The sequence below is a fragment of the Sorghum bicolor genome, chromosome 1, assembly GCF_000003195.3.
Source record: "Sorghum bicolor cultivar BTx623 chromosome 1, Sorghum_bicolor_NCBIv3, whole genome shotgun sequence".
NCBI lineage: Eukaryota > Viridiplantae > Streptophyta > Magnoliopsida > Poales > Poaceae > Sorghum > Sorghum bicolor.
Genome location: NC_012870.2, coordinates 13211720 through 13225663, shown reverse-complemented (window position 1 = coordinate 13225663; position 13944 = coordinate 13211720). Strand labels below are relative to the sequence as shown.

The 13944-nt window shown below is 40.7% G+C and overlaps 1 pseudogene; it reads left to right on the top strand.

The window, feature by feature from the left end:
• LOC8062469 lies at positions 8816 to 10160 on the top strand (annotated as a pseudogene).

The window sequence follows — 13944 nt, the reverse complement described above, 5'->3', positions numbered from 1 at the left end:
CACTCACCAGCTCGCCTAGCTTGAGCTCGCCGCTGCCGCCTTCGACCTTGACTCCGGTCTCGCCTGAGCTCGACGCTGTCCGCGGACACCAGATCCCTCTCTGCCTCTCCCTTCTCCCTCTCCTCCCCATCTCTCCCCTCCAGATCTCGCTGGTATGTGAGTTTGTTGTCACCGTATGTCCCTTCGCCACCGCTCACCGTCGTTGCTAACACCTTGTCACTGTCGTTTTCTCATCTCTATCCTCTGGGTTGGCTTCTTCTTCAGCACCGGGCTCTGATTGCGCAAGTCAATAACCCTAACCCTCACTTCCCCTTTTTTTCTTATTGATTCATCATTTGATCTTGCTTATCTAAGTGCTAATCACATGTCTTCTTTGGTTTTGCAAGTCGGTAGCTAATGCTTCGTCCTCTAGCTGCGGCTTAGAGCGAGCATTGCGGCCACCCGCACCGTTGAGGAACAGAGTTGGAGGGAGCATGGAGGATGAGGATGAGGGCATCCTACTGCCTGGCCAGGCCCGAGACGGCAAGAACGACGACGACGTTGGAACCAACGCTGCTGCGTTGTTCGGCACCGATGTTGGGGACGGATCTGCTGCTCCGATCGATTTGGACGACAACGGTGGCATAGGAGCGACGGGGACTGTGAACTCCAACAGCTCTGCTCCTTCGGTTGTTGGTAAAGGTAACGTTGGTAAGCGCAAATCTCTTGTTTGTGCTGATTTCAATGAGATCTTCAAGAACATCAATGGTGTTTCTGTTTGCACTAAGGTTGTTTGTAAGATGTGCAAGGCTACCTTGTCTGCTAGATCAGCTGTTGGCGCTGGTCACTTAAAAAGACACAAAAATCATGCATAGTTAAAGTTGACCAAAGAGCTAGGGTGCAATCTCTGGGTTTCATACAATCCTGATGTTTCTGTTTATAACTTGGATTATAAACCTGATGTTGCTAGATCTAAATTATGTCGTTTGATTGCTAAGCTTGATCTGCCTTTATCTATTGCTGAGACTGATACTTTTGAAGAATACATTCAACGAGCTCATAATCCTAGGTTTGTTAAGGTCTCTAGGCAAACCACCACTCGACGTAATTAGATTAAGAACTGTGTGTTGCTTGGTGCTTCTTTTGTTGCTTTGACATCTTGTTCGTTTGGCTGATAAGCCATGGCAGAAAGTACTGTTGGCTGATTTATTGTGAGAGAAAAACACTGTTGAATGACTGGCAGATTCGGCTAATAAGCTCAAGCGATTGCTTCTGTGATTCAAGAATTTGGTTTGCTTGATGAAACCATGTCTGTTACTCTTGATAATGCATCTTCTAATGCTAAGGCCATGGAAACTTTGACACCTATGCTTGCTGATTGTCTTGGTTCTGAACCTACACCAACACATGATGATCCTAATAAGGTTAAGTATAATCTGATACATCAGCATTGTGCATGCTATATTATTAATCTCATTATGAAATCTGGCTTAATAAGATTCAAATCTTACACTTAGGATCTTAGGACTGCTATCAATTTTTTAAATTCTTCTAATCAAAGAATTGCTATGTTCAAGAACTACTGCATTGCATAGGGTGTTAGACCCAGAAAATTGGTTTGGATATGGATGTTAGATGAAATGCTACATACCTAATGCTTGAACACTTGATGCCATATAAAGATGTTTTTTTCTATGTTCATTAATTCTAATATGGCTCAAAACTTTGCTAAGTGTTAGACACAAAATGGCACCAAATGATCAAACACTAGACTATAGTGAAATTGTCAGGCTCCCTACATGATAAAGGAATACCTAGCAATGCCAAAATGAAGGAACCAAAATCACATCCCGAGAAGCCACAGGTTAGAATCGACCCGATTTGTTTGCCCTGTGTCCTTAGTATATAAGGAGAGGCACAAGATCCTGTAGAAGGAGATGACTGACTAGGAGAATGATCAGCCCAAGGTAGGAAACCAAGAACCCTGTGATATCACCACACCATCTCCTGCCAAACACATGCACTCTCTTTCTCTATTCTATTATTGTAAGAAACTCCTAACCAGAACATTCCTAACATGAAGAACACTGTACTACTAGATGTAGGCTCTAAGGCCCAAAATAGGATAAGCTAGTTGTGTCTCTGTGTGTTTTGAGTGTCCAAGTGAAAGCCCAAGTTTAGTTTTGGATAACTGATGAAACTCAAGTACTAATCTCTATGCTAAGTGTGTGAATTAGATGGGGTTAGTATATGTCAAGTGGTGGATCCTAGAGGATCATGATGATGGTGGTGATGACCACAAGATGATCTCAAGTGCTCAACTTGGAAAGAAGAAAGAGAAAAATAAAGCCCTATGGAGATCAAGATAAAGGTATTTATTAGGGTTTTGGTTTTAGTGATCAAGACACCATAGAGGGCGTGATCACACTTAGGATAGATAGTCGTACTATAAAGAGGAGAATTCTTTAGCTAAGCGGTCTATCGAGTGCCACTAGGTGTCATTATTTATGTGTATGCAAATATAGTGTGCAAATATAGTGAGCTAACTCGCCTTAGTTGCCCACTCACGCATCCACACACATGATCTCATGTTGCTTGTGCACACCACCTTATTATCTTCTATGGTAACACTGTCCCAACTGCACTAGCCAAAACAAACATCACATTGTAGCCTGCACATCTCCCATGTACATCTCACAGAGTGATCACCTTCACGCATATTGTTTTCTAGTCTGAACATCCAGATAACATTTTTGACCAATAGGACCCCAGTTCCTCGGCGACCTGAGCGAGATCGAGGTGAGGATATGAGACACCGACGATGCAGGACAATGTTAAGGAAAGAGAAGACAATAACGTGGAGGAGGCTCATAAGTCATTGAGGCATGCGAGTGCTTGGGCTCCGTTGCATGGACCTGCCAGGGTGTTGAGACACCACCGCATGGAGCTACTTGGGTGTTCTCGCATCAGGGCTATGTGGCTGCCAAGTTGTAGTGACCATCAGCCCGTTAGGGCTCCATGACCACCGTGGCAAGTCTTTAGGCAAACAAAGTTGGAGGCCTTGGGATGCGAGTGGATGAGGCCACGTGTCTCTAAGTCCGAGCTAGCAGATAAGAATGAGATAGAAGGGAAAAAGAAAGAAAGAAAAGAAAAGAAAAAAGGGTATTATGTCTCCTTATTGATTAATTGTGTGCTATTGGTCTCGATTTTAACAAAAAAATAAACGATGAAGTGTTTATACACTATGTAAAATAGTTGTGCAAGTGAAAACGTTCGCCCTCGACCATTTCTATTTGCCTGTTGGAAGTGGAAGTGAAAACTTGTGCCCTTGATCCTCTATTCATCTGCACTATAACATAGATGCAATTGATTACTTAATTAGTTTCTCCTATTGCAACGCACAAACACTTTTGCTAGAAGTAAGATGAAGTATGAAATTATGCTAAAGTTTTGATAGTAAATGACTTATTTTATTTCTTTTATTTTTTGCTTTTATATTTATGGAAAAACATAAAAGAGAAAAAACCAGAAATGAAAAAGACAAAAGACAAAACCAATGTTTATTCGGATTCATCAAGTAAGAAAAATCGTGTGTACTACGGTAAGAAAAAGAAACCAAGAAAAAATAAAGTAACAGACGCCCGCAGAAAACCTTGACGATGAAAGAAAAAGTAAATGGATGAAGATGAGCTTGTTTGTCAGTAAGACTGAAAGTACTACGGTTTTGGTAGAGTAGAGAGAAGTCGCCGTTGATTCGGATTCATCGGGTGTGGCAGGATGGCCGCGGACTCGGTCCGCTGCCAAAAAACAATAACCTCATATATTTCTCAAAAAGAAAAAAATACAAGCCCACATATAAGTCGATGTTTTCGGTTTCCAGGTTCTGTCTATTAGTCTATTTATTATAAATACAGTAGTAGGCAACCAGACGGCCGAAGGTGTTTCATACCACAAATCCTCACCACTTCGGACACGAATATCATCATCCATATAATAGCCATAGTGATTTAAATAATCACATATGGGGGTAATTGTTTAAAGAATAGAATAGATTCAATGGTTATTATTATCAATGATTATTAGAGTCTACTGAATTGATGGTAGATGCTTATGAATTTCTAGGATTTATTTTTTTAGATAAGTCTCGCGAGAATAGTGGTGACCCATTTGGGTCTTTTGTTATGATTTATTTGTTTTCTCTATTGTCATATGTCAAAATGGCAACGGGTACTGGCCACCCATACCCGCACCTGCCAAATCAAAACCTATTTCATCGGGTTACCCGCGAAAGCAGATGGGTAAGGAATTCATTCCATACCCGCACCCGACAGGTAATTCTTACCCGACGGGTATTCCATACCCAAAAATATACCCGAGTTCAACAAAAATATTACAACTTTTAGCAAGTTAAATATCACAACTTCCAGGAAATTAAACTTAACAACTTCCAACAAATTAATAGCAGCACTAGTAGCATACCAGCCGCTCAACACTTCCCACGTTCAGCAGTGCCTAGTGGAAATTTCATGGCCTATAAGGGCTAAATTTCATGGGTTATATGGGCTAAATTACTTAGGCTTCTTACTCATTTTGCGGATATTTCTTACCCACGGGTATGCGGGTACGGGTACTACTATTCCACACCCGTACCCGTCATACCTGATGGGTAAAGGATTTCACCCAATAACGTACCCATGGGTACAAAATCCATTCCATATCCGCGTTTTTATCGGGTAAAACCCGTCGGGTACTCGGGTTTCGAGTACCCGTTGCCATCTCTAGTCATATGTATTTAGTTAAAATGACCTTGTTGTATCCCTTTATATCACATCATGAATCCATATTTTAGATTTGAAGTTTTAATCCAATTGTTGAATTTTTTATTTCTGTGTGAACTTGAAACTCTTATGCTTATTTTAACTTGATTCAAACTTAAAAACACCATTTTGGTATAGTCCTTATTTTATTGGAAATCATGCTACCCTCTTAATTCCTATAATGACAACACCATGATATTCAAGATGATGAATTTATTATATTAAGAATTATGTCGGTGTTTTGATCTGCGGTCCCTACACTGGCAAGTAAATTTGTATCTGTGTATGTTTGATCTGGATGATGTGCAAGAAGAACACAAGCGATTTATACTGGTTCTAGCAAGGAGTGCTCTACGTCCAACGAGGGGGAGGAGTCTTGTATTACCTCGCACGATGGTGCTTGTAGTAGGGGTTACAAACAGAATGAGAGAGAGAGAGAGTTGTTCCTAGGTCTCGGGGTTTAGTGTAGTGAATGTGAGTGTATTTGTGTGCGGGTGAACTTGTCTACCAATGCTACTATGTATTGTAGCGTTCTCTCATTTTTTTTAAATAGAACCATGTCTCCTCCTTTTATAGTCATAAGGGGAGGCAACAATTACATGTATATGCATTGTGTCGTCTCTGCTGAATCCAAAGCTGAGTGGGGGGTATAGCGTGGTATGACATAGGAATGCCCCCCGTCCTTCAGGTGCTATAGCCGGTCATTGCAGTAGTGCGAGGCATGGTTCTCTATAGTCGTCGTGTCGAACCATATGTTGACAGTCGATAACGTCAACTTTTATTATAACTTTAGATTTGAAGGAAAACATAAAAACACACTAGTCTAAGGTTTTATCTAACAATTCCATGAGTTTTGCATATTTAGTATTTTTTAGGGTGAATTTTAGAAAAGCTGAAAAAAGGGACTCTAGTGCAAAATAAACACGAAACTTATCCGCCACGGGAAACATCGCGAGAAGACTCAGGAAGGATCGAGAAGGCACCCGAAGCAACAGGGGGCCTAGCGGCTGCCAGGTGGGGCCGGCCGGCCCCACCCTAGCGCCGGCCGACGCCCCCTTAGGGTTTTGGCCCTCCTCTTCCGGAAGCTTCCTCTACCGCCTCTCCTGGTGCATCTTGGCCCTTGGTTAAGTCGGTTTGATCCTACGGCTCACGCGCATCCCACCGGACTATAAATACATGGGTAGACTCCCCCCTGGAGAGAGCCAATTCATTATTCATCAAGGCCTCAAGCCATCAAGCATCAAGCGTCTTCAAGTTGATCAAGAGCCTTCTAGTTCATAGTTCTAGTTAGTTAGATTAGAAGTAGAGGAGATCTAGTTCTTCATCAGGATCTGGAGCCCCTGGCGTTCGTCTGGAGTGCAAGAGTTCGGTAATAGATCTAGTTCTTACTTTATAGTATTCAATCGTATATTAGGGAGACTTTGTTCTTAATAGATTCATATGTTCTTAATTGCATTAGTCATTGTCTACTTTGATTATATGTCTAGGATAGTTGGTTTGATTTTATTGAATTCATGTAATTGCTCGTATAACGTTTATTTAATTGATCGTTGGGTAGATGGTAGACAATATGTAGACGTAGTGTCTAGATATCTTGTTTATCCGCGAGTGCACCCTGACGTGCCGGGACGTGTGATAGACTGCGTAGGTGACAACTTCATTGGATCCTATGTAGTCCACCCTCCGTACGTAAGACAAGGACGAGCGCGGTCGCGAAGGAGGTGGCCCTTGTGTCTTAATATCCTCATTAGTTGATGCCTCTTTACATGTAATTATGATATAGGGTTGACTTAACGATGATTTCTAGATATAATTGCACTAATTAGAGTTATTTATTAGCGTAGTTATATAATTACCTTAGATTCAACTCCCTAGTTTATCCATTGGCTAACTATGATTATGACTAGTAGATGCCCTGATGATTATCCTTAATTATGATACTTGATGATTATGTTATCACTATCATTTATCTATATTTATCTTGTGACCTCTGTCTGTTATGAGTAGATTATAAGACTTGGGTAATATCATTTATTCATCATATATAGTTTCTTATCAATATAATAGATTATAGTTTAACACTTAGCCTCCCCAGTGGTATAAATATAAATCGACAACCTGAATACTTCTCTAGGTAAAATGCTATAACGGTATAATTATTTGTCCGCTTGCAGAACCCATTTAGTTTATAATTATATTCATATCTTTTATTCTCTGCCTAGTTGTAGTAGAAGTAGAACATGTGAATCTATATTAAATTTCTAGCAATGTAATTAGGGATGACAACCTACTTCATGCTTAGGAATGTTAGAGTGGTTAGTTGCTATTTGACAAGTTAATTATTTACCGTGTATTTCTGGTGTTGTTGCTAGGAGTAGGGTTTATCTCTATTTTTAGTGATGACGATAGTAAATGTCAACACTATGGCTGCCCAATAGACAGGATGCCCGAACCTGCAACAGACGTGCCAATCCTGTTAGTTGACCTGTGTAGAGATCCAAGACCCTGGGTCAGGAGCCGTTCCCTAGACTTTGACAAGTTCATGAACACAGGGACCTAAATTGACGCCTGAATGCCTGCACAGGCCTCAACCGTATGCATAGTAACGGAAGTTGGCAGCATAGTGACGGGAGTAGATGGCACAGTGGGCGTCATGCCCTGCTCTATACAGGCATGGGCGTAGTGGGAATCTGACCCACATCTTGTCCTGCAACCCCATCGTGGGGTCGTGGCTGACGTCATGGGAGGCGTCAAGCACATTAGTGGAAGAAAAGTGTCCGAGCCCTAGGGTCAGGCAAGTCGGAGATTGCTGAACCTCGCCCTCGCACAAGGCCTTGTGAAGTTGTGATTAGGTCTCAGGCGAGGCAGGGAAAGGGATGAGTTTCAGTTCGTCCGAGGCCCCTCATCAGGCCTCGAGCGAGACAGAGAATGACTGTTTGTCGACTTGGCCTCTTACTAGGGAGAGTAGAGGGGACTTTTAGTTCTCTTGTTTTGGGTACCCCGGATTATGGTACCCGACAAATTGTATCTATAGTAGTATTGTATTATAAATTAAGTTAAATTATTTTAGTCAAAATGTTTAAACTTGTTTAAAATTACAGCTTACAAAATTTATTATGATGGAGTAAACTTAAAGTGAACCATCAAGGTCATTGCTATGTAGTTTCTTCAGGCATTTTTTGAAGCTTGATAAGATATTAAGATAAATATTTATCCTAAACTATATGTTCACTTGATCTAGTTTTTGGAGAAATTATGCTTACATTTAACTTAACATTGGCCAAGTGTAATTTAGAAACATATATAGCCTACTTTAAATTACTATTATTCAAATGACCCATAATATATGTGATTACAAATGTTGATTACACATATATTATGGGTAATTTAAAAGGTGCATGATTTAGATATAAAATTAGTTGATTATTTTAAATTATCTGTCGTAATAATGGCATAGGTGATTAATTTCGATGCAAACTTGGGAGCTATTTTTGAGTTATATTATATAATTCAAAAGGCGAGTAGTTTAGATAAAAAATAGGATGTTATTTTGAAATATCTTTTTGTAAATTATAATGGTATTTGTGGTTAATTTCGATGCAGATTTGGGGATATTTTTTATTTATCTTTTGTAATGCCAAAGGTTGGCAATTTATATACAAATCAAGGGGCTATTTTGAATTATTTTTATAACAACAGATGTGGATAATTTAGATAAAAAATCAGGGGTTATTTTATATTATTTTATAATGATAGAGGTTGGTAAATTTTATAAAATAAAATAAATGCAATGGCTACTATTGCGATGATCGTTATAGTCTACCAGATTAAAGGAAGTTTCTGATTGGATGTATTATCTTTTTTCTAATACATCTAACATAGAGACTCCATCAGTCTAGCCTCTAATAATTACTAAAAGTAAGACTGATAAACAAGAGTCCAAACTTCAATGTCTATATAATGTATATAATATAAGGAATGCAGACTATATATTGAGTTGTTACCTATAAATACTCAGAATGAAATGTTTGCTTGCCAGGATGGAGGATGTGAAGCTGAGGAGTTCTTCAGGCATAGCCAAGGTCACTGGCATAGTGCTCTGCCTGGTTGGAGTCTTCACCATCGCCTTCTTCACCGGGCCATCAATAAGCCCTGTGAACCATCACCATGCCTTCGCCTCTGACCCAGCACCAGCAGGCTCAAAACCAGTAGTTCGGAAAGCGGTATGGATCAAATGGATATTCCTTATAGTGGTCGCCAACATGTGCTGGTCTTTGTGGATAGTTTTTCAGATCCGCATGCATTATGTAGCCAGAAACCAAGGACGTTGTGCTTTCTCTAAATTCTGAGCTGCTGTTCTTGATATCTGTTTGCATCCACAACTGTAATTGTTGAATCTGTGTCTGTTCTGTTTGTCTGTTGACTGTGCAGCCTGCTTTGCTAAAGGATTGTCCAGATAAAATGGTTGTGACCGTCACATAGTGCCTGTTCAGCACGGTGCAATCGTTCGTTGTTGCGGTGGTCGCGGAGCGGGACTTCTCTAAATGGAAGCTCCACTTTGACATCAGCTTGCTCGCCATTTTATACTCAGTAATTTCTACTTTTTTTTCTCCCTCGTCCGATCTTATTCGCTTATCTGAAAAGTTACGGGTGAAAATACTGTTCGCTGATTTATTATGAAAGAAAAACACCGCTAAATGACTGACATATTCGTCCTCTTCCACTAGTGCATTCATTATCTTTATTATATCTTTATTTAGGACTGCTATTTATTTATGATCTTTATTTAGTACTTCTTTTTTTTAAAAAAAAAGAATAGATTAGTTTGGCGGTATTTTTCATGTCCAACCTGTCGATACATTAGTTTTTACTATATATGATCGGCCTTTATGGTTAGTGAATACCGTGGCCAAAGCTTCTAGAGTTTGATTGCTCTAACTAGTAGACAACTGGTTGCATGCATAAAGGGTTTTATGGTGACGGGGTGTCCTTACTACCTGCAAACTTGGTGCATAGAAATGAGAGGCCCTATGTTCTTCGCCGCCTGGACTCCACTCTGCTTCGTGTTCACAATATTTTGCTCATCATTCTTTCTCGGTGAGATTGTTCACCTCGGCAGGTAAATCATATACTCGCTGCCATCTGACTATAGTGTGATATTCAAATATTCGCTGTAATAAACTTTCATTTTCCAGCAGCATATTGGGTGGAATTTTGCTGGTTGGAAGCCTTTACACCATGCTATGGGGTAAAAACAAAGAGGTTAAGACTGACAATATCACTCATGATACTGAGAAAGCTGAGCATAAGAAATCTGCTGAGAGTTACCCAGAAGAGCAACATCATACTACGCCAGAACTATGAATGTTCAATAATCAACATTGACTGGCTCATCAGCTTTGCACGTCCAAGAACTATGAATGTTCGATGGATTCAACTAATGTACTTAACTTCATTATGTATCTAAGTTAAAAAAATTAAGAATAATTTCTTAGTAGATAGTAGTAGATAGTAGATCAAGCAGTTTACTAAATCCATAATTTCCATGAAGGGTTTTATGGTAACTGTAATAATCCCCATGAAAACAGCATCCCTAATGCTACTACCACATAAAGTGGCGCGTTTGGGGTTGCTCCTAAGTGTGGCTAAAAGTGCAATGTCAAAACTTGACTACTTTTGACTAAAATTAGGCTTAATTTGGTTTCGAGCCAAATTTTGGCTTTGTAGCCCTTTCATTTGGTTACATTTGGTGACATTTGGCACGGCCCAAGTCTATTGTCATGAGACTATGGTGGTTTTAGTCCTGCCTTAGTTGCAACGATAGGTTAGACTAATTTATAAGAATTAGAATCCATATCACCATCACCAGGTTACCTTTTTACGTAAAACAGAGACAATAAATGCAAGTGTGTTCCACTTAGCGTGTGTTTGAGATTTATGCTCCAAGCTATCTCTGGTGGCACCGGCCAGTTTTATTTGGCCCATCTAGATGTCTATAAACACCTGTTGGCCCTAGACATTGTTAGAAGAGAACTAGCAGACTATGTTAGAGGTCAAGGAAATGACATCAATAGACGCATTATTTTTATGCACCCAAGAACAACGAATCTAAGGTTTATGGATTCAATGAATGTACTATAAGTCCATTATGTATCCAAGGTAAACATTTTTCTTAGTTCATCAAGTTTATTAAATCCTTAATGTCCATGTAATCTTACATTGTAAGTGCAATCCTCCTTAAACACACTACTACATGATTGATTCATCAAGTTTACTAAATCCTTAATGTCCATGTAATCTTACATTGTAAGTGCAATCCTCCTTAAACACACTACGTGATTGATTGTTGTGTTTTTTTTATTTACAGAGGCGGGCTAGCCTAGTGAAGCGCCCCTGGTAAACCAGGAACTCAAATGTGATACAATACTAGTCCCAAGAGGCTAGTAACACATTTATTACATCAGATAAGTTTCAGCGCAGTAGTCTTGGAAAGCGTGGACAAGGAAGGCACGCTATAATAATAAGACACCAAAATACAACACAGGTCCAAAGGACCCAGAAACAAACGATATCGCCATCGAACATCTGACTAGTCCCAATGCCACAGGCTTAGTTGGGTGCAGACACGACCTTACTCGAACGCCACTTCGGGATCGAAGTCCGGATCTTCCTTTGTTTAATAAAGCAAGGGTGAGTACAAAGTACTCAGCAAATCTAACCTTACCCTACGGAAGGGGATAACAATATATATGCATATGGATAAATCAAGGATGAGGCTTAGTTTCATTTGCATAAAGCTATCTTTTTACACATGCAAGGTTTTATTTCACAAATACTGTTGTAAAAGACCTCTTTTCCACATATGATAGTATTTCTGAAAATGGGGGTTTGATCACAATTTTAAGTGTTGTTGAACCCTTGTTCCCACAACACAATGGCAATCAACCATTTATTTCCAAAATCACACTCACTCTCATGTTTTCACTCATACCAACCCATCTAGTTGTTGAAACCAAACCATAACCCGTCCGAGACCGCGGACACGGCTATCCAGATAGATTTACACTCTGCAGAGGTTGTACACTTTTCCCACAAGTAGGATACCATAACTTACACCGTCGTGCAAGCACAGATCCATCAAAGTCATTACCCTCCATAGCTAAGTAATGGCGCTCATCACGGGAACACTAAGGCCACATCTCATGATACCACAATAATTCACAAAGCTCTTTTCATACATTTCCACAATTTCACATACATCACTTAGTGTCCCGTTGCACACCTGCCTCCAGGTGATTGCCATACTAACTAGAGGGATTTAGACTAAGCCTTTCCCATGCAAGGCGAGTGGTTGTACGATAAATGAGTTAGGCAAGATGAATCATCAACTCAGTCCTTAATCGAGACAAGGCGGATATCTTCACGCTTAACCCCGCAAGGTATAAGCCACAACACCAGGGCATCCCCAAAAGAGATCCCATCCGCCCCATCTCCATAGTAATCACATCTATAACTTGTTCATTAACCCTTTCATAATACCCACAATATATTTTCACCACTCACACCTTTTACTTTTAAAATCATTATATTTGAGAAAATATAGCGATGAGTATCCAGGATGAGTAACAAGTCCTAAGCATACTAAATAATAATATTTCTGTCATAGCATATTATTTGTTCCTAGGTTCGAACAAGACAGTTACTAGGTAATATCAATTCAAGGATGGCTATTCAACAGATTTTAACTAAGCAGCAAAAATACTTCGTACATATATCGTACATGCAATATTTAAAACGGCTTCTACGGGTTGTGTTTAAAAATAGGATCAATATGCATCAAAGGGGATCGGTTGGACTTGCCTCCGTCGGCGTCCTCGGCAAACTCCTGCTGACAGTCCGGGTCCTCGGCGTCAAACTCGCGGTACTCGTCTCCAACGTTCTCGTTTTCCGGCTCGTTCACTCCGTCAGCTAAAATACGCGACGAACGACACAGACAACAGGCACAGATAAATAATCACATAAATTCAAATGAGCTCTAAAAATCATAAAATTAATATGGAAGGTAGATCATGATTTTAGATGAATTTAGGAAAAAGAATTATTGAAATCAGAGTTAGCATGTGGTATTTGTAAAATGGCCGGACTTTAATCATGCGGAAAAGGCTAACGATGATTAAGGAATGGATGCTTCACGTGGGCATTTGTTTGGCTGGTAGTGCATGTTGCATGCATGCATATACTATTTGGAGTTAATGCTTGGCCCACACATGCATGGTTAGAGAGAAATTAGCAGGGGTCATTAGAACTCTTCTGTATGTCATGGTTCTATTCGTGGAGTTCTTGGCAGTGAACCGGTACAGACAAATACATGAAAAAAAAATACAGAAAAATACTACAGAAAGACAGAGAAGAGCAAGGAGATGCTCATGAGCTGCTCACCTCGTCTTGCGACGACAGTCGAGCTCGGCTTATGCGTATGGCCGTATACGGTATACGCGAAGTGAGAGCGAGTGAGCGAGTGAGTGAACGTGTTTGTCGGGTGGTGAGAGTGAGCACCCGAGGCTGGCTTTTTATAGCCAGAGGAGTGAGGTTATGTCTCTGGTGCTCAGCTTCGTGCCATTAGAATTGCTACTGTAGTGCATGGCTACACAGGACGACAGGACGGTGGACGGTGCCTAATTTTTATGCAAAGGACGATGTCCCATTTGCATGCACGTTGCATGCAAATGGACGGTGCCTAATCACCGTGTCCTTGCATGCAGGTGCATGCAAATGGTCGGTGGCATGTCCTGCATGCATGCATGAGATATATATTCGTGTAGGTGCACTGCTATGTTTTCTCGCATGTAAACTTGTTGGTACTTGCTATCTTTTTGTACAGCAAAAGAGGCGCGGGAAAAAGGCAAGAGGTGGGGCCCGCATGCCGCGGTGCGCGCGCGAGCGAGTGCGCTCGGCGAGGGGGCCGGGCGTGAGTGCGCTGCGGCGCTGATGGTGGTGGGGTCGGCGCACGCGCCGTTTCCGGGTATCGGGCAGAGCGAGCGAGCAAGAGGGATAAGTAGCGGACATATGATGCTCATGCCATGCGGTGCAGGTTATATTTAAAGATGGATAATTAGAATGGATGGAAAAGGAATTAGATGGAGATACT